General features: G+C 45.2%; 2 non-coding genes across 2 annotated transcripts; one reads left to right on the forward strand and one right to left on the reverse strand.

Moving 5' to 3' along the window:
* Positions 1-11126: 11126 nt before the first annotated feature.
* TRNAQ-CUG (transfer RNA glutamine (anticodon CUG)) lies at positions 11127-11198 on the forward strand. The gene has a single exon. It is a non-coding gene; the product is annotated as a tRNA-Gln (tRNA).
* A 657-nt stretch (positions 11199-11855) lies between these two features.
* On the reverse strand, positions 11856-11927 carry TRNAQ-CUG (transfer RNA glutamine (anticodon CUG)). Its single transcript has one exon. It is a non-coding gene; the product is annotated as a tRNA-Gln (tRNA).
* Between the last annotated feature and the right edge of the window lie 11255 nt (positions 11928-23182).

The following is a 23182-nucleotide window of genomic DNA, read 5'->3' on the forward strand; positions in this document are numbered from 1 at the left end:
ATGGAGAGGTGTATCTGCCCTCCAGCTGATTCTCTCTCTCTCTCTCTCTCTCTCTCTCTCTCTCTCTCTCTCTCTCTCTCTCTCTCTCTCTCAGCTCTACCATTGTACACACATCTGTGTACCTTCTCCCACCTCTACATTACGCTTCTGATTAGGTAGTACTTTTAGTACTGATGAGGACCATTGTATACATATTGACGTAAAGGGCAATTAGGAAGTAGAAATCGGTACTATTGATCTTGGACGAAACGGAAACGTTTTGGTACTGTTGTTGCAAAGAAAACTTAAACCGAACTTAACCTTGCTAAGCCTGATACACGCTGAGACCTAATATATGTGCTATACTAGGCCTAAGAATATCTAAGTTTAATTTATAGCTTTCTTTTTTCCTACTCTTAGAATTTGTTACTATTTACTTTATATGTAATTGTCCATTATGTCTATGTACGTACGATGGTTCACATAGTTACAAAATTTACTATATAAACAAGCGGATAGGTTGTATGTACATGTACACGAGTACCTGCCCCTCCAGCTGTACACATGTGTACATGTGTACCTTACACACCTGTACACCTGGCTCTCTGGTGAGTGGTAACAGGTATATACAGCCTCACTGCCCCTCACCCTCGGCCCCGCCTAAGCAGGTATGTAGGTTGGTTGACGCCTTCACAAGTAGTCCAACCGATAATAGTTCATCTTTCGCGTCTCAGCAAGGTCGACTCGTATTGGAGGAAGAACGGAAACGAGGTAGAAAGGAAAGGGAGGAGGGAAAAGGGGGGGCGAGAAGGAAAGGGGAACTGAGGGGGAGGGAGAAGAGGGAAAGGATTAGGGGGCAGGGAAGGGAGGAGGGGGGAGGGTAGGGAGGGGAATTAAGGGGAAGGGAGGGGGAAAGGGATTAGGGGGCAGGGAAAGGAGGAGGGGGGAGGGTAGGGAGGGGAATTAAGGGGTAGGGAGTTAGCTTTTTGTCTGTGATATAACAGTAAAAACCGTTAAGAGTTGTTAATATATTTTTGTCGTGTACTCGCCTAATTGTTTCTGCACGACCGAACGTCAGTTCTTGGACTTCGCCTTTTTCAGTTGAAGTGGTTCACGACACACAATGATTTAATCATGTCAACTTGGAAATCTGTGATTGCAATTAAAATCCAGAACATCTTCCTCTAATTCCATTTACTCGTTGCTCTTAAGCTAAGTAAATATATCCTAGCCTACCAATGCATGTTAATAGGACTATCGATCACATAATATTTTCTTCGTTAAGAGTTTGTTCAGCAGAAGTATGGCCGAGGAACTGGGACTCTTGTGTGACCAGCCACGACTAACATATTTACGGCTTGCTTTGTGGCACGGCGTGGAAAACCTGTCTCAGGTCCAGATATACAACATCATATTTGCTATTGTTGTCAACAGCGTCGAATACGCTTGAATAGAAGGCTAGTAAACTGCGCTGCTTCGAATGTCAGATATACAGCCACCATTAAATATGTTACAAGGGACAATAGAGACGCAGAGTGTGCAGCCTGATGCATCCAAAGACTGTATATGGCCCAGCGCGAGGCGAACCCGGCCACCACAGCCAGAATGTCCCAAGTTGTGGGAGGCGACCACCATGCCTGGAGCACAACCTGTTCCCCCCACTTGGAGAGAAGAGGTGGAGACAGTTCAGGTCAGGGGGAACACATAGGCCAGCTCTACACACCAATGTCTGGAACACCCGCGCACACCCACACCCACATCTCACACCCACACCCACACCCACACACCCACATCTCACACCCACACCCACACCCACACACCCACATCACACACCCACACCCACACCCACATCTCACACCCACACCCACACACCCACACCCACATCACACACCCACACCCACACACCCACACCCACATCACACACACACACCCACACCCCACACAGCCACTCACAAGCTGGCCGACTCCACTGAGTTCAAAACCGATAATGCACCAAATAACAGAACCAAAACATGAAAGCAAAATGCAGGCATTTGTCGTGGTGAACAGTTCCACACAAGACCAGGTGGAACCATGGTGCATGGAACAAAGTCGCAGAACAACTCACAACCTGAGACGCACCACAACGCCGGTGTAGTAACGGATAATGTGTCGCTGTTGGCCATAGACTCACACGCATCAGGCAATACAATACAACAGGCCACCCGACAGAATACAATAGAAGAAGAAACACAACCCGACAAGACAACAACACGCAACAGGACATGGCACAGGAGAACAACAGACACCACAACAAGGACACACAAACTACCAACAACAACAGCTCAGAGAACCAAGAACCATCAACAAGAACCACCACAAAGCAGCAGGAGACGCTGGCCCACCACCTTGCACAGGACCCAGAGAGAGAAGAGACGGACACTAACAATCAGTGGAGCGACACCAACACCGCCATGGGGAATCTAGAAGAAGCTCTCGCGGTGGTACTGGTACTGCCAGCCACTACCCAGCCAGTACCCAGCCACTACCCAGCCAGTACCCAGCCAGTACCCAGCCAGTACCCAGCCAGTACCCAGGCAGTACCCCCAGCGGAAGCCTCCGTCTGGCCAGACACACCAGTTGAATCATCAAGATCATGGACATTAAACAACTGGTCCTTCTGGAAGCATATATCATCGCTTTACACAATCTTTTTACCAGTCACAAAGACTGGGACTTTCCGGGAATCAGCACGGCGATATATGGTATACTAGCCTGGGTCCCCGGCGGTACTCGGGTGCATCATAACATAGGGGGATCACGTCTTCACTACTCACGACCTTCCTCACTGTAACCCTCTACACTGTGTGGGGGGATAGTGTAGAAATATTAACAGTAATAGTGAACATGACTGACAATTGGCTTCTCAGTGACAGCATCTTCAAGTGCACTCGAGGGAAGGAAGAGGAGGGGGAGACGGTGCTTGCCTCAGCCACGCACGCAAATGTTATTATTGCCAGGAATTTTAAGGGATCATGCACAATTAGGTGAAAACACACACACACACACACACACACACACACAGTGTGTGTGTGTGTGTGTGTGTGTGTGTGTGTTTAGGGGCCTCGGCCTCGACAGTGTTTAGGGGCCTCGTAGCCTGGTGGATAGCGCGCAGGACTCGTAATTCTGTGGCGCGGGTTCGATTCCCGCACGAGGCAGAAACAAATGGGCAAAGTTTCTTTCACCCTAAGTGCCCCTGTTACCTAGCAGTAAATAGGTACCTGGGAGTTAGTCAGCTGTCACGGGCTGCTTCCTGGGGGGTGTGTGTGTGTAGTGTGGGAGAAAAAAAAAAAAAAAAAAAAAAAAGTGGTTAGTAAACAGTTGATTGACAGTTGAGAGGCGGGCCGAAAGAGCAGAGCTCAACCCCCGCAAAAACACAACTAGTAACCACACACACACAGCCAGCCAGTAGAGGAAAGGGAGTGGGAAGAGATGACACATCCCCGTGGAGCAGTGTAAGAATGGAATGGAACTATCAAGGGTAAGCGCCAAGCCATTACGACTATGTAACACTGGAAAGGAGTCAGGATATGGATTTGGGATGGGACGGGGGGGGGGGGGGATGGAATAGTGCCCAACCACTTGGACGCTCGGGGATTGAACACCGACCTGCAGGTAGTGAGTGAGTTAAGGAAGCAGGAAAGTTAGAAGAGAGAAGGCGCTGCAGTTTATAACCGTGTTCTAGCCATCTGTTTTTGTTGAACCTTAGCATCTCATCTGCCTTATCAGTCGCCCTTAGCATCTCTTTCTCCCTCCCTCGGACACCCTCTCTCTCTCTCTCTCTCTCTCTCTCTCTCTCTCTCTCTCTCTCTCTCTCTCTCTCTCTCTCTCTCTCTCCCATTACCTTTTCCAGCATTGTGAGGTAGAGTTCACTTAGCCTTACAATAGTTAAGTTCTCTCAGACCGTCGACCAGTCATGCAACAAATCTTTGTATCTCCTCTGGTTTCATTCCGTGCTTTCTCCCTAGGGTACCACGCCGGGGCCGCATACTCTGGCATTGACCTCATATTTGTATTGGCCAGATTCGTCTTGTTTACCTGCCTACAGGTGGCCGTAATTGTGGCCAGCTACACATATCCCGCTGATGCTCTCCAGTACATGTAGCCGCTGGTCACAAGGTCGACGACCGGGCCGCGGGGACGCTAAGCCCCGGAAGCACCTCAAGGTAACCTCAAGGTAAGGTTGGCGGTTAAGTCTTTATCAAAGTCTTTCTGACTCGGTCAGGTGTTGTGTTTGTCTCCTAATCTCATTGGTCCGTCTCCAGACATCTGCGCCAATCTCATTGGTTCCTTTTCTGGCATCTGCTGCAATCTTATTACTTTGCACGTGTTTGGGTTAAAGTTTAGAAGCCATCGTTTGCACTGAAGTTTTCCCAGGTGTTCCTGAAACGTCCTGCTGTCGCCTATTACATTGGCCGACTCCGCGAGAACTGAAATGAATGACTCTGCTTCCTCAGTCAAGTTGTTAGAGGTGTGTATTATGAATACTAATTACCCTATTCGAGGTTGGAGGAGCTCTGACCTGGAGAAAGTGGCTGAGAACTTTTACTGTCTGAATTCATTCAATAAACACAAAGAATTATTTGTTTAGAATCCGTGGAACGCAGCCCAGAGATATACATACTAATATACTGTCCGTACATAGCGAGAAATATATCATGATATATTTTGATATATCATTAACATGATATATCAAAGAACAAATCTACAGAAGACTTGATGATGACTCCTGTGGTATTGTTCTTTGATATATATCAGGTTAATGTGATTCCTCTGTGTATAGAAGTAGTCTACTTCAGTACACAGAGTAGTCAGAGGTAGAACTATTTGGTTGACAGAGCTCGGGAGCACGAGGGGGAGTGTGTGAAACCCCGGTTAGGCTCCAGTGGAAGCCTCGGGACCTTCGTGGGGTGCAATAGTACCACGGGTTCCAATTCTAATGACCATGTTGTGGCACAGTTGACTAGAGCGCGTCTGAGAACTCTAAGGTTAACACCCTCATCAAGGCCCTTGTGGACTTGTTGTCAATTGATTTTATGTACTGTCCATCTGGTATATATTAGAGCGACTGGTTTCAAATCTTCACTCTAAAATAACGCCGTATGAGACCAGGAGGACATGGCAGACTCTACAGAACAGGTGCACTCAGGGTATGGGATCGATACCCACACTAAGAGTGAATTGTGCACTCGTAGAGGTCCAAACCTTTTTGATGCCTTCCCTTTATACATATATATATAATATACATATATATTATATATATATATATATATATATATATATATATATATATATATATATATATATATATATATATATATATAAAGAAGACTGGCCAATATGTCTGTATTTAGCACGGACCGTGATAATTACCTCCAAATTATTCGTGGCAAACTGGAATGGGGTACAGATGTCTTACTGCAAGCAGCGGGACCAACAGTTTAATTGACCAGACGAGCAGCTAGGTCATACTAGAGGACAGGTTAGCATCCCACAACCACTTGGGTTAGACGGTAGAGCGACGGTCTCGCTTCATGCAGGTCGGCGTTCAATCCCCGACCGTCCAAGTGGTTATGGGCACCATTCCTTCCCTCCCGTCCCATCCCAAATCCTTATCCTGATCCCTTCCCAGTGCTATATAGTCGTAATGGCTTGGCGCTTTCTCCTGATAATTCCCTCCCCTCTCCTTTCTTCACTATCTCTCATTATTCATTTCTCTACTGACTTTCCCGTTCTTCCATCTTCATCGATTTTAAAATTCTACCCTATTGCATATACTCTCTCTCTCTTTCTCTCTCTCTCTCTCTCTCTCTCTCTCTCTCTCTCTCTCTCTCTCTCCCTCTCTCTCTCTCTCTCTCTCTCTCTCTCTCTCTCTCTCTCTCTCTCTCTCTCTCCCTCTCTCTCCCTCTCTCTCTCTCTCTCTCTCTCTCTCTCTCTCTCTCTCTCTCTCCCTCTCTCTCTCTCTCTCTCTCTCTCTCTCTCTCTCTCTCTCTCCCTCTCTCTCTCTCTCTCTCTCTCTCTCTCTCTCTCTCTCTCTCTCTCCCTCTCTCTCTGTCCCTCTCTCTCTGTCCCTCTCCCTCTCTCTCTGTCCCTCTCCCTCTCTCTCTGTCCCTCTCCCTCTCTCTCTGTCCCTCTCCCTCTCTCTCTCTCTGTCTCTCTCTCTCCCTCTCTCTCTCTCTAGCCACTTCATATTTTACACAACCTCTCACCACCACTTTAATCACCATCATCTACATCTTCCACCATTAAGAACCATTACCACCTACTTTCACAACCTCTATCATCCAAACCACCACTTTCATAACTACCATTACTCCCACAACCACCATCCACACCCCAACTACCACCACCCACACCTCCAACAACCACCTTATACAACCACCACCGCCTTATACAACTAATGCTACCACCATCACCCCCTTACACTACCACAACCACAACCACTACCACAACCACAACCACCCCCAGGACTGTGAACTAAGCTGTTGCCTGCATCATAGTGGGTCTCTACAACCATCTTCCATTGCATCCATTTCTCTGAACCTTTCTATACATATGCTGAATGTGGCAGGGCTGCCAACCGCTCGCGCCTCCCTGGCCTATTGTGAGGTATGGGAGGGGCGCCAGCGGGCTGTATCGGAATGGTTGGCAGGCGTGTTTAATTGAGTGCCCCGCGTCGAGGGAGAGTGAGCCTTGGGTCTCCCGGCCGCAAGGGCGAGTCTCGGCTGGCTTGCGAGGAACGACATAAAGGTGAAGATGATAATAGTGACTTAGCGAAAGAAGTTAACGAAAATAGCGGGCTAAGCCGGGGGTGGATGAATGGTGGTGACAATGGCAGAAATGGTTGGGGGGATCAGTAGACAAGTGGACCGTTCCTCCCGCCCCCCCTGCTTCTTCCCCCTTCTCTCCTCTCCCCCCCCCCTTCTCTCTCTCTCTCTCTCTCCTCCTGCTGGGGGCACCGCTGCTGGGTCACCTGCCCCCTCCCCCCACCACACACATACACAGCCTGGGGCCTGATAGCTGAGTGGACAGCTCCTTGGACTTGTAATTTTAGGGTCCGGGTTCGATCCCCGGTGATGGCGGAAACAAATGGGCAGAGTTTCTTTCACCCCTGATGCCCCCTGTTACCTAGCAGTAAATAGGTACCTGGGAGTTGGACAGCTGCTCTGGGCTGCTTCCTGGGGATGTGTGTGTGTGTGTGTGTGTGTGTGTGTGTGTGTGTGTGTGTGTGTGTGTGTGTGTGTGTGTGTGTGTGTGTGTGTGTGTTAGAAATGTATTAGATATGATGGAGGAAAATATGTATGGAGACAGTACGTTAGAAAACTGACGGTTAGAAAGGTGGGGTCCAAGAGCTAGCAGCTTTATCCTGCAGGCACAAATATTAAATACCCATACACATACATACAAACACACACACACCCAGCCAAACTAATGAGAAGAGTCAGGTGAAGGTTAGATTGTGATGTATTACAAACAGATTTATACACACTCCAGAAATGGTCAGAAGAAAGCCTGCTAGAATTGAACCCGGCCAAATGCAATGTTATGAGGATTGGAACAGGAGTACGATGGCCAGTAACGCAGTATAGGATGATAGGAAGACAAATCCTTCAATCAGAAAAGGAGAAAGATCTGGGCGTGGATATAACTGTAAATCTGATGCCGAAAGCCAACACTAGCAGGAAAACAACCGCTGAATATGGCATACTGGCCAACATCCGGGTATCCTTCAGAAACTGGGACAATGGGGGGGGGGGGCTTTCCGAGCCTTATATACAGCGAAGGTGAGACCCACTCTTGAATATGTGTCCCCAGCATGGAACTCTTACCTGAAAACGGACAAGTTGAACCTAGAAGATCCAAAGATAAGCAATGAGACTCGTTCCGGAGCTGAAGGGATTGAGCTATGAGGAAAAACAGAGAACAGAGGAAAGGAGGAAGGAGAGATAGGTAGCTACACTGGAGGAAAAGTGAGATAGGTAGCGGACATGATAACAACATACAAGATTCTAAGGGAAATTTACATAGTAGACAAAACAGTATTGTTCGAAGCTAGGAACAACAGAATGAGAGGAGACAGGTTAGCTGCCGAAGTCATTGAATCTAATTAGACTCAAATTGTTAAATATAAATATGATAAAAGCGTGAGAAATGAGGCATTGCAATAATCTAAGAAGGTTCGGAAGGCGGGGCCAGGAGCCTAGCTCGACCCTGCCAGCACATCTAGGTGAGTACATCTAGTATCTGATCCAGGTGGACGTAAGCAAGACTAAAGGGCTGAAGGACCAGGCTTCATAAGGCACTTAACTGTCCCCCGTGCGAAACCTGTTGATCTTTCACGCATCAAGACGACTGAATCTGTATTTATTAAGCAGTTTAAGAGCATGGAAGCGCTGACAAGTCGTTCACAACCCCTAAGGTTAGTGTTGTTGTTGTTGTAGACAACCTCCTCCTGTTTCCCAGCTCATAACCTGCTTAATAAATGTATACAAAATCACCATCATTGTGGAAAGATGTACAGATTTCGTCAGTAGACATTAAAAACTGCTTGACGAGTCCTGACCTGGGGCCAGATTCACGAAGCAGTTACGCAAGCACTTACGAACCTGTACATCTTTTCTCAATCTTTGGTGGCTTTATTTACAATTAATAAACAGTTAATGAGCTCCGAAGCACCAGGAGGCTGTTTATAACAATAACAGTTGAATGGCAAGTTTTCATGCTTGTAAACTGTTTAATAAATGTAACCAAAGCCGTCAAAGATTGAGGAAAGATGTACAGGTTCGTAAGTACTTACGTAACTGCTTCGTGAATCTGGCCCCAGGTGGCCAAGGGGTACCAAAAGAGGTAATCCGTAAACTACAATCTTCAGCGTGACATTGGTGACTGGTAAACTCCAGGACAACTAACACTAGTACTCACAAAAAAAAATCTTGAGTAATATTTTCTGTATTTTTTTTTTTTTTACATAGGTGGGTACAGGACTTGACGACTGGTGACTTGTTACTCTGTCTTATCTGTCTCCTTCCGTCTTCTCCCTGTCCCGCTTACTTTCTCTTAATCTTAATGTCTTCCCCTTCTCCTTCCCTATCTCTCTTCCCGTCCCACGTGCTATCTCTGCCACCCTTCCCTATGATTTGATCCCCCCTTCAAAAAAGCCCACTCCTTATCCCTTTATCCCTCTTCTCTGTTTCTATCACACTTTCTTCCTGTTCCATTTGCTCCATCCTTCACTCTATCTCTTCTCCTTACCCTCCTCCTTGTCCCCTTCTTGTCCACTTCTCTTTTCCATCCTACATCTCTCCCTTTGGCAGTGTTTGAACTTCTTCCCTCTCTCATCCTTCCTTTTCCCTACACCCCCTTCTCGCTGTACCTCTTCCTTTCCTTCTCACTCTCCTTATCCCTCATTTCTTCCCCCTCTTTTCCTTCTTCCTCCCCACCCCTCTCCCTCACCATCTCTCCCTCACTCCCCTCCCTCCACCCATCCATCACACACACCCATAACCACCTCACAGAGACAGTTAATCAGCACGTCCATTAAGTCCAGCCATTATGTGTGGAATCTCTTCACAGTACCAGTCTGCAACACAAATTTTGACGGTATATTTCAAATGATTTTTTTCTAAAAGTTTCATATATATATATATATATATATATATATATATATATATATATATATATATATATATATATATATTTATAGAGAGAGAGAGAGAGAGAGAGAGAGAGAGAGAGAGAGAGAGAGAGAGAGAGAGAGAGAGAGAGAGATAGAGAGAGAGAGAGAGAGAGAGAGAGAGAGAGAGAGAGAGAGAGAGAGAGAGAGAGAGAGAATTAAAACTATGGCACAAAAAAAGCATCTTCAGAAACAGAGGAAAATATCAATAATAGAGGACAATCACCGCAGTATACATGCATGAATACTATTCGACTCAAGAACTATACATACTAGGTGAGTACATGTATACCATGCGGGAGTGCTGGGGGGGGGGGAAGAGGTGGTTCTACGTTCTCATTGGTGGGTTGGGGCGTAAACTGACAGGTCACTTCTGGTCGTATAGTTGACCAAAGAACGTATCAAGGTGTGAGCTGGCTGCTAGAAATTGGTTAACAGAACTTGACTTGAAGCAGTTCTGCTGTTTAGTTCCCTGTGGTCGCTGTTTCTGTCGACTATTTCATTGCTGAAATAGTCGACTATGACATTGCTGACGACTGAAATAGTCGAAATAGACGACTGAAATAGTCGTCTTTCTGTCGACTATGACATTGCTGAAATAGTCAGACCATCACCAGAATTACCCTGGTCAGGGTTGTTCTGGTGATGGTCTGATTGTCAATACAAAATATGTGATTGTTGTTATGAGTTCTTCGTGCATTGTTAGATGACATGAAAGTAATGTTGTTCTATCAGTACAGTGAGAGTGTTGAGGGCCGACACTCCCCCAGGGCGGACTTGTGTAAGTCTAGCCAACATCTCCCATCTTTCCTGGCCGTTCCATTTGGTGTCTGGAAGAGTTCTTTACGACCAATGGGATGGCAGTCCTCTTACTCTTGTAGTAAATGTTGGAGTTCACCGTGGGCTAAGGTCACGTCTACGGCAATTATTCCTTTGAGGACTCTTTGCTCCGTTTTGTGAGGACGTTGACGAGTTAATTCTGTGACCAAGTTTTGTAAGTGGGACACATTTTTGTAGTATTTTTAATTCAAGACCTTCGACGTTGTCAAGCGTGGCAGTCAAAACACAAGTCAAACGAGTTCGGTTTTAATTATTAAAACCAAACTCTCTTACCTGTAGAGAAATTATATAATAAAATATAGCTTTCGAACAGTAATATCCTGTGCAACTAATCTACTTACTTTCTATGATAGAGCCACAGAGATTTTACAAGAAATGGTTGGGTTGATTGCATCTATCCGGACCTAAAAAAAAAAAAAGGCTTTTGACAGAGTCCCACATAAAAAGTTGTTTTGGAAACTGGAATACGCTGGAGAGGGGGACAGGGAGACTTCTGACATGGATGAAAACTTTCTGGCAGAAAAATGAGGGCAGTAATCAGAGGCAATGTATCAGACTGCAGAAATGTTACTAGCAGAGTACCACAACTTGTAGCGGTCCCATGGTGTAATGGTTAGCACTTTGGACTCTGAATCCAACAATCCGAGTTCGAGTCTCGGTGGGACCTTCGTTTGTTTTCTTCAATTCGTTTTTTTGGAGAAGCTGGGTGGCTGAGTGGACAGCGCTCTAAACTCGTGCACCTAGGAACCGGGGTTCGATCCCCGCACCCGGGGGAGACAAATGGGTAGAGTTTCCTTAACCCTGATGCCTCTGTTACCTAGTAGAAAATAGGTACCTGGGAGTTACACAGCTGCTACGGGCTGCTTCCTCTGTGTGTGTGTGTGTGTGTGTGTGTGTGTGTGTGTGTGTGTGTGTGTGTGTGTGTGTGTGGCGAAAAAAAATAAATAAAAATTAGTTGGTAGTTACTAACAGTTTATTGATTGCCAGTTGAGAGGCGGGCCGAAAGAGCAGAGCTCAACCCCCGTAAGCACAACTAGGTGAACACAACTAGGTGAATACAAGGTTCGTTTCTAGCACCAGTAATGTCCTTCGTCTATATAAATTACCTACCAGACGAAATACAGAATTATATGAACATTTTCTGATGATCGCTACTAGGCTACTAGGGAAGATAAGAAACTTAGATGATCGCCATGCCCTTCAAGAACAACTGTACAAAATAAGTGTATCTTGGTTATCTTGAGATGATTTCGGGGCTTTAGTGTCCCCGCGGCCCGGTCCTCGACCAGGCCTCCACCCCCAGGAAGCAGCCCGAAACAAACAAAGGTCCCACCGAGACTCGAACTCGGATTGTTGGATTCAGAGTCCAAAGTGCTAACCATTACACCATGGGACCGTGTATGGAACAACACTTGACAGAAGGAATTTAATAATAAATACCACGTTATGGAATGTGGAATAGGAGATAATAGGCCACAAACAACCTACATATTAAGTGAAAAGGTTTGAAAGAATTATAATAAAGAGGTGTAAGGATTTGTGATCCTGTGGTCCTGGGTTCGATCCCAGGCGAGAAACAATGGGCAGAGTTTCTTTTACCCTATGCCCCTGTCACCTAGCAGTAAAATAGGTACCTGGGTGTTAGTCAGCTGTCACGGGCTGCTTCCTGGGGGTGGAGGCCTGGTCGAGGACCGGGCCGCGGGGACACTAAAGCCCCGAAATCATCTCAAGATAACCTCAAGATCTCAAGATAACGGTTGTAGATAGGAAATCGTTTCCTGAGGACCACGTGAAGAACATTGTGCGAGGAACCTATCTATGCTCTTCTACTTTAGAATCGCTTTGAAATAAATTGAGGTGAAATATTAAAGAAGTTGGTCACAACCTTTGTGAGACCAAAGTTGGAATATGCAGCGGTTGATATGATGCTCATATCTCAAGGAGGTCATTAATAAACTTGGAAAAAGTACAAGCACATTCAACCAATGGCTTCCGGAACTGAAAGACAAAAGCTACGAGGAGAGGTTAGAGGTGTTAAAAAACAAAGATGATAAAAGATCCAAGAAAAAGAGGAGATATGATCACGACGTACAAAATAGCAACAGGAATCGGAAAAAATGTACAAAGAAAAATTCTTGAAACCGTCAACTTCAATAACAAGATGTGATAGATTCAAGCTATAAGCAAATAAAGGTACCGAAAACAACCTTAGAAAGTTCACTTTTGCAGAGTGGTAGACGATTGGGCCAAGTGAACTGGTGGAGGCCAAAACCGTCAGTAGTTACAAAGCCTCAGGTGATACTACTGGGAAGACGGTAATTACATGGATAATAACACAACCATTCCCTCTCCCACACAACCCCACCCCTCTCCCCCACACCCTCTCCCACACTCCCCCGCTCCACTCCCACACACGTTTTCCTCATCTCTCTTCCCCCTCACTGTCCACACCTTCCCCTCTTCCTTTTATCCTGCTGTAAAGGGGGATGTGAGAAGTAGGAGTGAAGGAATGAAAATGAAAGGTGTAAGAAAACGTAAATGGTAACCAAATCAAGGAATAAGAAAATGGAAGAGGAGGAGAGGGGTGTGTGAAGGAAGGAACAAGCAGAAGAGAGAGGCGAGAGAGATAGAGAGAAACGAATTGTTTACACCTCGTTAAGACACGTGACGTAATTATAGGGCCATCAGCTGACTCAGTGTCAACAAATACACGTGTGTGCCAGCCCACAGTGATGCCAGTCCCGGGTGTCTCTCCTTGTCACACCAATTAACGACTGAAAGGGGTAGATGCAGCAGTAAATATGTTGGTAATATTGTTTAGAGGCGCTCATGTCAATTTGTTCAGGTTTTTATATATTTTGTATTATTTAATTAATAGTATTTAAATATATTTTACTATTTTTACTGTTGTTGTACTTGCTGTTAATGTTTTATTGTCTTTGATTATTGATGTTACAACTGATGATGACGCTGTTGTTGTATTAAAAGAAGTCATTGTTGTCACCCTCGACCTGGGAACGTCCAAGCCGCTCACCTAATCACCACTGAACCATCACATGGTAAATGTCGCAGCATATCGTGGTCCAGAGGTTAGGTGTGCGCCTTGCGAGTACCCTAGTCGAGGGTTCGAATCTCCTCAAGTGTTCCACTTGATAGTGTCATTGATATATCACTTGAGTGTGATTTACTTATGTAAATAATAATTAATTACAAATACAAATTAACAATAATAATAAATAACAACAATAATATTATAAAAACTAATAATTAATACTAATAATAATATTGCATCACGACCAAACTCGCAGCAACGGACTCCAATGTTACAAATTTGTGTTTACAATGACACCGGGAAGAAAAAAACGCGCGCGGTAACTTTAGAAAACAGCACAGCTGGAAGAATGTAAACAATTGACGATAGTAAAAGAGACCCCGTCACGCCTGTACCAGAAGCCCTTTTGACAGTATTCAGCCTTTTCGGTATCGTAACTACCACTAACATACGAGTCACATCGAAAAACAAATGTGAAAATATGAGGAAAAATTTTGAAACACTGCGAGAAAATTAACGGCAAAAAAATGCGATAATTCGTGAAAAAGCTGCGAAAACCAGCGACATTTTCAACCGAGCAGTCGTGGTTGTACACCGGATGCCAAGTGAACGATGATTTTCGGGTTTAACTCCTCGTCTCCTTTTAGCATAAATTTGTTGTAAAACTTATCAATAAAACGTGTATTTTTTTGGTTCGTGCTTTGCAGGCGCGTGTAATCGACATTCACATTTTTTGTGGCCATTGTATTTGTATTGTATTTGTGTCGGGTTATTTGTGCGTATTATTAGTAGCTGGAATGTTATTTTGCATCTGTCTTCTCGTGGGTAATATTAAACATATGTTATATGTGTGTATGTATATCGGTATATATTACATGTATGAATATATACCGCTTATATATATATATATATAGCTTATATATATATATATATAGCTTATATATATATATATATATATATATATATATATATATATATATATATATATATATATATATATATATATATATATATATATATATAATATATATATATATAAGCCTAAGCTTGAAACATCCTTTACAAAATACAATTAAATAATTATCACTAATTACATCAAATATAAATTAAATAAAATCATAAAATTAATTTTAGTGTTAATATAGTGTGTTATGACACAAATACTAAACAATGTGCGGAAAACTATTCAATTTTATTTTTAAATTTGCAAAACGACCAGGAAATTGTTTTATTTTTTTTTTTTTAAGATTAGTGTTCAGCCTTTCAACAAATCCTAAATAATTGTACACGTGGCGGCTTGTTTTCTCTCCATCATCATAGTAATCTACAATCATAAATAAAACAAATTTGTCTAAATCAAAATTAACATTATAATTACAATTGCGAACAATTACTATCTAATTAAAAGCAATCCATTATAACAGACTAAAGTTTTTAACATCACATACTGTAAGACCAAAATTAAGTTAAACAGAATTCCATCATTAAATTCAGAAATCATGAATGTCAAAAATAATTAAAACATTCTTCACAAGAACAGTGTACATTAACTTTTACATAATGATGTCTCGTTTAGGCTGTATCTCCTGTACACTTCCATGCTATAACGTAGGAAGATTTCCAACGTGTGTCTGTAAAGTAAAAAAAGATCAAAGCCGACATATCGCTTAATCTTTTGACTACGAAGCTCATTATAAGTCTTATATCCGCCAGATGGCATGGGGGAAAAAAGCGCAATAAATCACATAAGATGATTTGCGCACAGGAGGAAATCGCAGATAAGCGTTTTGAGCAGCGTAAAGGTTAGCGCAGTCGCTCCTCCACAGTGACGGTTAATGTAGCGCCTAGTACAAAATATTTGAGTATAGTTAGGCCTAACTTGGGTGTTTTGGTTCTACTTGCAATTATTTCTATTGCCAATACTTCAGTGAATTGTTTACAGAGGAATCATTCACAGGGAGAGAGAGCGAAGCACTGTTCAAAAAAAGTTCGAACGTAATCAGCTGCATGCAGCCCGTCCTCATCAACAAAGCAGTCTACCCTCATCAACAAAAGCAAAATGTTTATTTCACGCAGTCGCCACACTGCAGTTTGTGAATGAATAAGGCTTAGTCTGAGGACGGGTTTTGTGTAATATTCATTCCATCCAGCGGCCGACCCCAAAGACGCAGTCATCATTCATGGTGTTCATTTAAAACAAGAATGTTCTCAATTATAAATTAATATTATTCTATATTACCATATAGTGCATATTTAGGCGTAGGTTAGATTAGGTGTTTAGGTTTTGTTAGTAATTATTTGTATTTGTAGTACGTGGGTGAAGCATTTACAGCGTTGTGGTTCGAACAAAAGTCGTCAGCGAAGCACTTGTTTCGGAAGTGTTCGGACATCATCAGTTGTGAGTCGTGTGTAAACCGTTTTTCATCCATAAACAGGGGGTTTGGTGGGTGCATTGAATGAACTTTGGGTCTCTGGAGGACGGGTTGTGTACGTTTGACTAACCGGCCAAGATCGAGCAAAGATGAACTGGTTTCGTAACGGACACGTAAATGGTTGATGAATAGTGGCCCAGATCACAACTTAAGTATCGCAGGGTTCAGTATGAACTAGTTCCCCTCTCCCGGTACACACTACCTCATGGAACTCTGCACCTATCCTGTGTGGACTCTCCTCTCCACACACACACACTCAATCAGTCTATCTAGTTACCATCTATCCTTCTGCCTCAATCCCCAGCCTCGTTCTATACACTCATATTTATCCTGTTTTATTTTATTTGGCGTATATCTACTCAATCTATCCTCACTTGTCTGGTAAACCCATCCAAATGGATGGGCACCATTCCGTCCCCCCGTCCAATCCCAAATCCTTATCCTGACCCCTTCCCTGGGCTATATAGTCTATTGGCTTGGCGCTTTCTCCTGATAGTTCCCTTCGATTGTCTGGACAGCATTATTTTCACCCCATTTTCCTCTCCAGCATCTATACCAACCATCCTCCAATTCTAACCAGCCTAGCCCATTGTTCAGTTCTATCCATTCAGTGGATCCTCCTCCCCCACCCCCTACCCTATCTATCTCTTATCTAGTCCGCGTCCCCATGAGTCAATTGTCGTCATCCCTCCCCCTACCCTTCCTATCCTCCCCCTAGCCCTCCATCCCCCAATACATGCACCAGCCACCTTTCCTCCCTAGCCCCGAGAACCCTTTCCCCCCCCCCTCTCCACTTTCTCCGTAACACCAGCACCCCCCCCCCCCTCCCATCCCTGGCTCCTAGCCCTCCGTCCTCCCTCATGCCTATCCCCTCGCTCCCTAGCCCCTAGCCCCTAGCCCTGACTCCCCCACACGACTGCCCTTCTATTGTTAAGTTCTCTTTGAGCCATTATCTCTGTGTGGATTTCTTCTTTCGTTTGATAGAAGGAAAGAAAGCGGAGAAAGCAGTGTGCTGCAGAAAAGGGAGACGGAGGAGGAGGAGGACGAGAAAGGTCGTGGATGAGATAAAACTAAAAGGAAATCGAAGAAAAGGTCGAGAAGTTAAGCCATGAGGTGGAGAGAGAGAGAGAGAGAGAGAGAGAGAGAGAGAGAGAGAGAGAGAGAGAGAGAGAGAGAGAGAGAGAGAGAGAGAGAGAGAGAGAGAGAGAGAGAGGGAAAGATAGAATGGGGAAAAAATGTAAGTGAATTAGAAAAAGATTACGAAAGTTAGAAAGAAACTGGCAATTTTATTTTAGGTCTTTAGACCCAGTAGAGGTCCTGAGCCAGCCACGTAGTTCAATTGTCTTCGCTCTTGACTCACAATCAGGGATCCCGGGTTTGATTCCCGGGCGGGGCAGAAATGGTTGGGCATGCTTCCGCTCACCTAATGCACCTGTTCACCTACCTGTAAGGTAGGTACCCGGGAGTTAGGTAACTGTTGTGGGGGTTGCCTCCTGGGGGTGGAGTTCGCCCTTGAAGGGGGAAGAGGGCGGGGGCCGGGGACTTCGATGCAGACTTAAAATACAAAAATATATATATACAGGCTTCCTGCCCCGACAAACAAAATTACTGTTGTTACAAAGAAATAAGAAAGGAGAAACAGGGAAAAAGAGAAGGAAAGGAGGACAAGGAGGAGGATGAATGAAGACATAAAAGGTAAAAAGATCACAAATAAATAAGAAGCAAATGAAAAAAACTATGAAAAAGTAATCAAAAGTGGCACTGGAAACTGCCGCTATTCCCGCTCTCTTCTAGAGGCAAACACGAAGCAGGAAAAGTGGCACAGGTGTAAGAGAACCAAATCATCGAATAAGAAACAAAAAAAAGTTCCGAGAAAGGTGTGAGGGGAAGAGAGAGGAGAGGAGGAGAAGAGGAGAGGAGGAGAAGAGAGAAGAGTTGGCGGTCTTCCTCTACGTCTGGGAGTCTTTCCTGTGGCACGGGCCATAAAATTTGTTTGTGAATACATCTCCATTCTGAGGCTATTGTGTTACCCTTCACGCCGCCTTCGTCGGGTGAAAAGGGAGGTTTTTGTGAAGTATCGGAGGGGTGACAATGGATTTTAGGAGCGGTGTTTCAGTGTTCCAGCATTGTTCGGAAAGGGGGAGGTGAGGGAGGGAGGGAAAGAAAGAGAGTGAGAGAGAGAGAGAGAGTGTGAGAGAAAAGGGGGAGGTTGAGAGTAGACACAGGAGTACATTAGGGGAGAAGAGAAGAGAGCAGGGACATCATGCAGGTATTTAGCGAGGTTACCTGTTGGTATCACTGACCTCCTACTAATACCCGGTCTTATCTTTCTTATCATAGTTCTTCTACTCCCCAAGCCTGGCCTCGGGTCGGGCTTGGGGAGTAGAAGAACTCCCAGAACTCCATCAACCAGGTATCAACCAGGTATCTTGGAGTCAGAGTAGAAAATCAAAAGGCAGGGTAAAAAGATCAAAATCAAAATCAAAACTCTCTCCCTATTATTATCTCCATCTGGGCCACAATACCTGCAAAAAAATGTAACACTTGAGAAGGATTGTTGTTTCCACCAACTACTACAATCACTACTGCCATTAATAGTTGTACTATTAATACCATGTGCATAATTCATTTGTAGTTAGCAATAATTTTAGTACCATCCACAGCACCTACTTTATCATGCTCTGAGACGCTAGAGGAATGGAACAGTATACCTTCCGTGAGTAGGATCCCAGGGATAGTAGAAAGGTCAACCCGTCCTCTTAAAAATAACGTCATTTTCCGCTCGTATGCGCGCTATGGTCAAAAATGGACGTAATTTAAAATGAAATCGGCTCACGAAAGTGATGTACCATCCCGTTTTCTGTTTGTGTCCTCCGGCTTACTCGGTAAGGTTAAGAGAGGAGTTGGGCAGCTGTGCATGGGACAACCTGAAAGGGCTGAGCTAAGAGGTGTAGGGGAAGAGTCAGGATAATTAGTATAAATGAATGGATTAAGGGCAGCATGGATGAAACTCAGATAATGACCGACAAATATTTGTGTGGGCCCAACCGAGGACCCAGATAGGAATGAGATGGGGGGGGGGGGGAATTCGACATTTCTCAGTGTTTATCATTTTCCTGATAAGGTCATTTTTCTGAGGTGAAAAGAGCAGAGTACACTAGTGCTGTGTTATGTGAGTGTGTAAGCGAGCCTGCCTGCCCTCGGCTCACTGGCGGCTCCTCTCTCTCAGCTTCACACCATCACTTATCGACGTAGTCAACCAGCACTTCATTTATCTTCCACCACGACAGGCTAGGTTAACTTACGTCACCTTAACATAGCTTACGACAGCATAACCTTAAATTAATTGAGGTCATGTTAGGTGAGGGTAGCTTGGGTTAAATTAGGTTAAGTTAAATTAAGTAAGGTTAGTTTAAGGTAGGATAAGTAAGGTTAGGTTAGACAGTTACTTCCAGGAGCAAGCCTCACTCGGCAGGTAGCTTCTATGGGTGCTTGTGTTGTGTTCCAGTCTAAAGTCAGGTTACTTTCGCTAGGGAACAAGGCAACGGTGTCTGGGTCCCAGGTAACACAGCGCTCCGTAGCTGTGTCCTCGCACGCCAGCGGTGTGTGTAGACAGTGTCAGTACTTCCTCCCTGTGTATCATCACCCATGTCTTGAGAGAGAGAGAGAGAGAGAGAGAGAGAGAGAGAGAGAGAGAGAGAGAGAGAGAGAGAGAGAGAGAGAGAGAGAGAGAGAGAGAGAGAGAGTATACCAGTAGACAAATGTTGGCATGGGAAGGGTGGCACCTAGGGTTGGTATTTCGGGCCATCATTAACGACCATTCCAACAACCACAACGACCTTCACCCCTACCACGTACTACTACAAACCCCTAGTACTACTACCACTACCTCCCTTCCCTCCCAACACACTACCACCATTGCCACAACCACAACCACCTTCGCCAGTGGACCACGTACATCCTGAACACCTAAGCTGCCCCATGTCTGCTATCACACTCTTGATATCGTCACTTAAATGACACATTTGAGTGCACATCTTCCCCTCAGCCTGTTCTCCCGAGCGTTCCCAACGTCACTAAACTGGTGTACTAAATTGCCCCATCCTAACCTACCCGAAGACCCCCGAACAGAAAACGGAACACCACTTTTTTTGGTCTTAGGTTAAGTGTACGTCAAAATGTGACGTACTATCAGGAGGACGGGTAGATCTCTGACCTTACCTGCCTCCTTCCTTAGTTACCTTACATCCTTCCCTTAATTATACGACTTTCACCCTCATCTCCCTTAATCCATACACTCATACTAAGCTGACTATCCCCCATACTATCTTTTTCTACTATTCCCACGCATCTATACTATCTTTTTCTGCTATCTCCATACACATATTTATAATATCTTCTTCTATTATCCCCTCCCCACACACATCTGTGTTATCTTTCGCTACTCTCGTCACACATCTAAACTATCCATTTCAACTACCCCGACACATTTCGTCTATCCCTTTCCCACTGTCTTCCACTGCCTGACTATCTGCGTCTGTCTTCTCCTATCTTCGTTATCTACTACATCCATCCTCTCCCATTTTTGTCTTGGTCAATTATTAAAAGTGAATACAGGAGCAGACGACTGCTGACTCCTGTTAGCTGGCTGAGAGCTTTCCCTTCCCATAGCTCATGGTAAGCCTTACCCTACTAGTTTTACACACAGGTGGGTACAGGAGCAGACGACTGCTGACTCCTGTTAGCAGGCTGAGAGCTTTCCCTTCCCATAGCTCATGGTAAGCCTTACCCTACTAGTTTTACACACAGGTGGGTACAGGAGCAGACGACTGCTGGCTCCTGTTAGCTGGCTGAGAGCTTTCCCTTCCCATAGCTCATGGTAAGCCTTACCCTACTAGTTTTACACACAGGTGGGTACAGGAGCAGACGACTGCTGACTCCTGTTAGCAGGCTGAGAGCTTTCCCTTCCCATAGCTCATGGTAAGCCTTACCCTACTAGTTTTACACACAGGAGGGTACAGGAGCAGACGACTGCTGACTCCTGTTAGCTGGCTGAGAGCTTTCCCTTCCCATAGTTCATGGTAAGCCTTACCCTACTAGTTTTACACACAGGAGGGTACAGGAGCAGACGACTGCTGACTCCTGTTAGCTGGCTGAGAGCTTTCCCTTCCCATAGTTCATGGTAAGCCTTACCCTACTAGTTTTACACACAGGAGGGTACAGGAGCAGACGACTGCTGACTCCTGTTAGCAGGCTGAGAGCTTTCCCTTCCCATAGTTCATGGTAAGCCTTACCCTACTAGTTTTACACACAGGAGGGTACAGGAGCAGACGACTGCTGACTCCTGTTAGCTGGCTGAGAGCTTTCCCTTCCCATAGCTCATGGTAAGCCTTACCCTGCTAGTTTTACACACAGGTGGGTACAGGAGCAGACGACTGCTGACTCCTGTTAGCAGGCTGAGAGCTTTCCCTTCCCATAGCTCATGGTAAGCCTTACCCTACTAGTTTTACACACAGGTGGGTACAGGAGCAGACGACTGCTGACTCCTGTTAGCAGGCTGAGAGCTTTCCCTTCCCATAGCTCATGGTAAGCCTTACCCTACTAGTTTTACACACAGGTGGGTACAGGAGCAGACGACTGCTGACTCCTGTTAGCTGGCTGAGAGCTTTCCCTTCCCATAGCTCATGGTAAGCCTTACCCTACTAGTTTTACACACAGGAGGGTACAGGAGCAGACGACTGCTGGCTCCTGTTAGCAGGCTGAGAGCTTTCCCTTCCCATAGCTCATGGTAAGCCTTACCCTACTAGTTTTACACACAGGAGGGTACAGGAGCAGACGACTGCTGACTCCTGTTAGCTGGCTGAGAGCTTTCCCTTCCCATAGTTCATGGTAAGCCTTACCCTACTAGTTTTACACACAGGAGGGTACAGGAGCAGACGACTGCTGACTCCTGTTAGCTGGCTGAGAGCTTTCCCTTCCCATAGTTCATGGTAAGCCTTACCCTACTAGTTTTACACACAGGAGGGTACAGGAGCAGACGACTGCTGACTCCTGTTAGCAGGCTGAGAGCTTTCCCTTCCCATAGCTCATGGTAAGCCTTACCCTACTAGTTTTACACACAGGTGGGTACAGGAGCAGACGACTGCTGACTCCTGTTAGCTGGCTGAGAGCTTTCCCTTCCCATAGCTCATGGTAAGCCTTACCCTACTAGTTTTACACACAGGTGGGTACAGGAGCAGACGACTGCTGACTCCTGTTAGCTGGCTGAGAGCTTTCCCTTCCCATAGCTCATGGTAAGCCTTACCCTACTAGTTTTACACACAGGAGGGTACAGGAGCAGACGACTGCTGACTCCTGTTAGCTGGCTGAGAGCTTTCCCTTCCCATAGTTCATGGTAAGCCTTACCCTACTAGTTTTACACACAGGTGGGTACAGGAGCAGACGACTGCTGACTCCTGTTAGCTGGCTGAGAGCTTTCCCTTCCCATAGTTCATGGTAAGCCTTACCCTACTAGTTTTACACACAGGAGGGTACAGGAGCAGACGACTGCTGACTCCTGTTAGCAGGCTGAGAGCTTTCCCTTCCCATAGCTCATGGTAAGCCTTACCCTACTAGTTTTACACACAGGTGGGTACAGGAGCAGACGACTGCTGGCTCCTGTTAGCTGGCTGAGAGCTTTCCCTTCCCATAGTTCATGGTAAGCCTTACCTTACTTGGTTTTCTTCCTTGGAACACGACCCGCCAATCGGTTTACTACCAGGTCCCTAATTACTCCCGGGTGAACAGGGGCGAACAGTTAAGGATTGATGACTAGTCAATCCTCCGTGCCCTGGGCTCGATCCTCAACGGATTCGCCCTTTAGGAGAGGGGATGGGCGTGCTACCAGACGCCACAGGGACTAACTATAAAACCAAGTGATAGACACATGTGAAAGGTATCGTGTTGAATACACTCCTACGTCGAGGCCTGGCTAATGTGCTGTTTTCAGCTCCCTAGACTCATTTGATCCAGATCTTAAACTAAAATTCATGAGCAAAGAGATTCGAGTAAAGTATTTCGACAAGCCTCTGAAGGTATGCAGGCGATGAGTCACAATAACGTGGCTGAAATATGTTGACCAGACCACACACTAGAAGGTGAAGGGACGACAACGTTTCGGTCCGTTCT

The sequence above is a fragment of the Procambarus clarkii genome, chromosome 75, assembly GCF_040958095.1.
Source record: "Procambarus clarkii isolate CNS0578487 chromosome 75, FALCON_Pclarkii_2.0, whole genome shotgun sequence".
NCBI classification, from domain to species: Eukaryota; Metazoa; Arthropoda; class Malacostraca; order Decapoda; family Cambaridae; genus Procambarus; species Procambarus clarkii.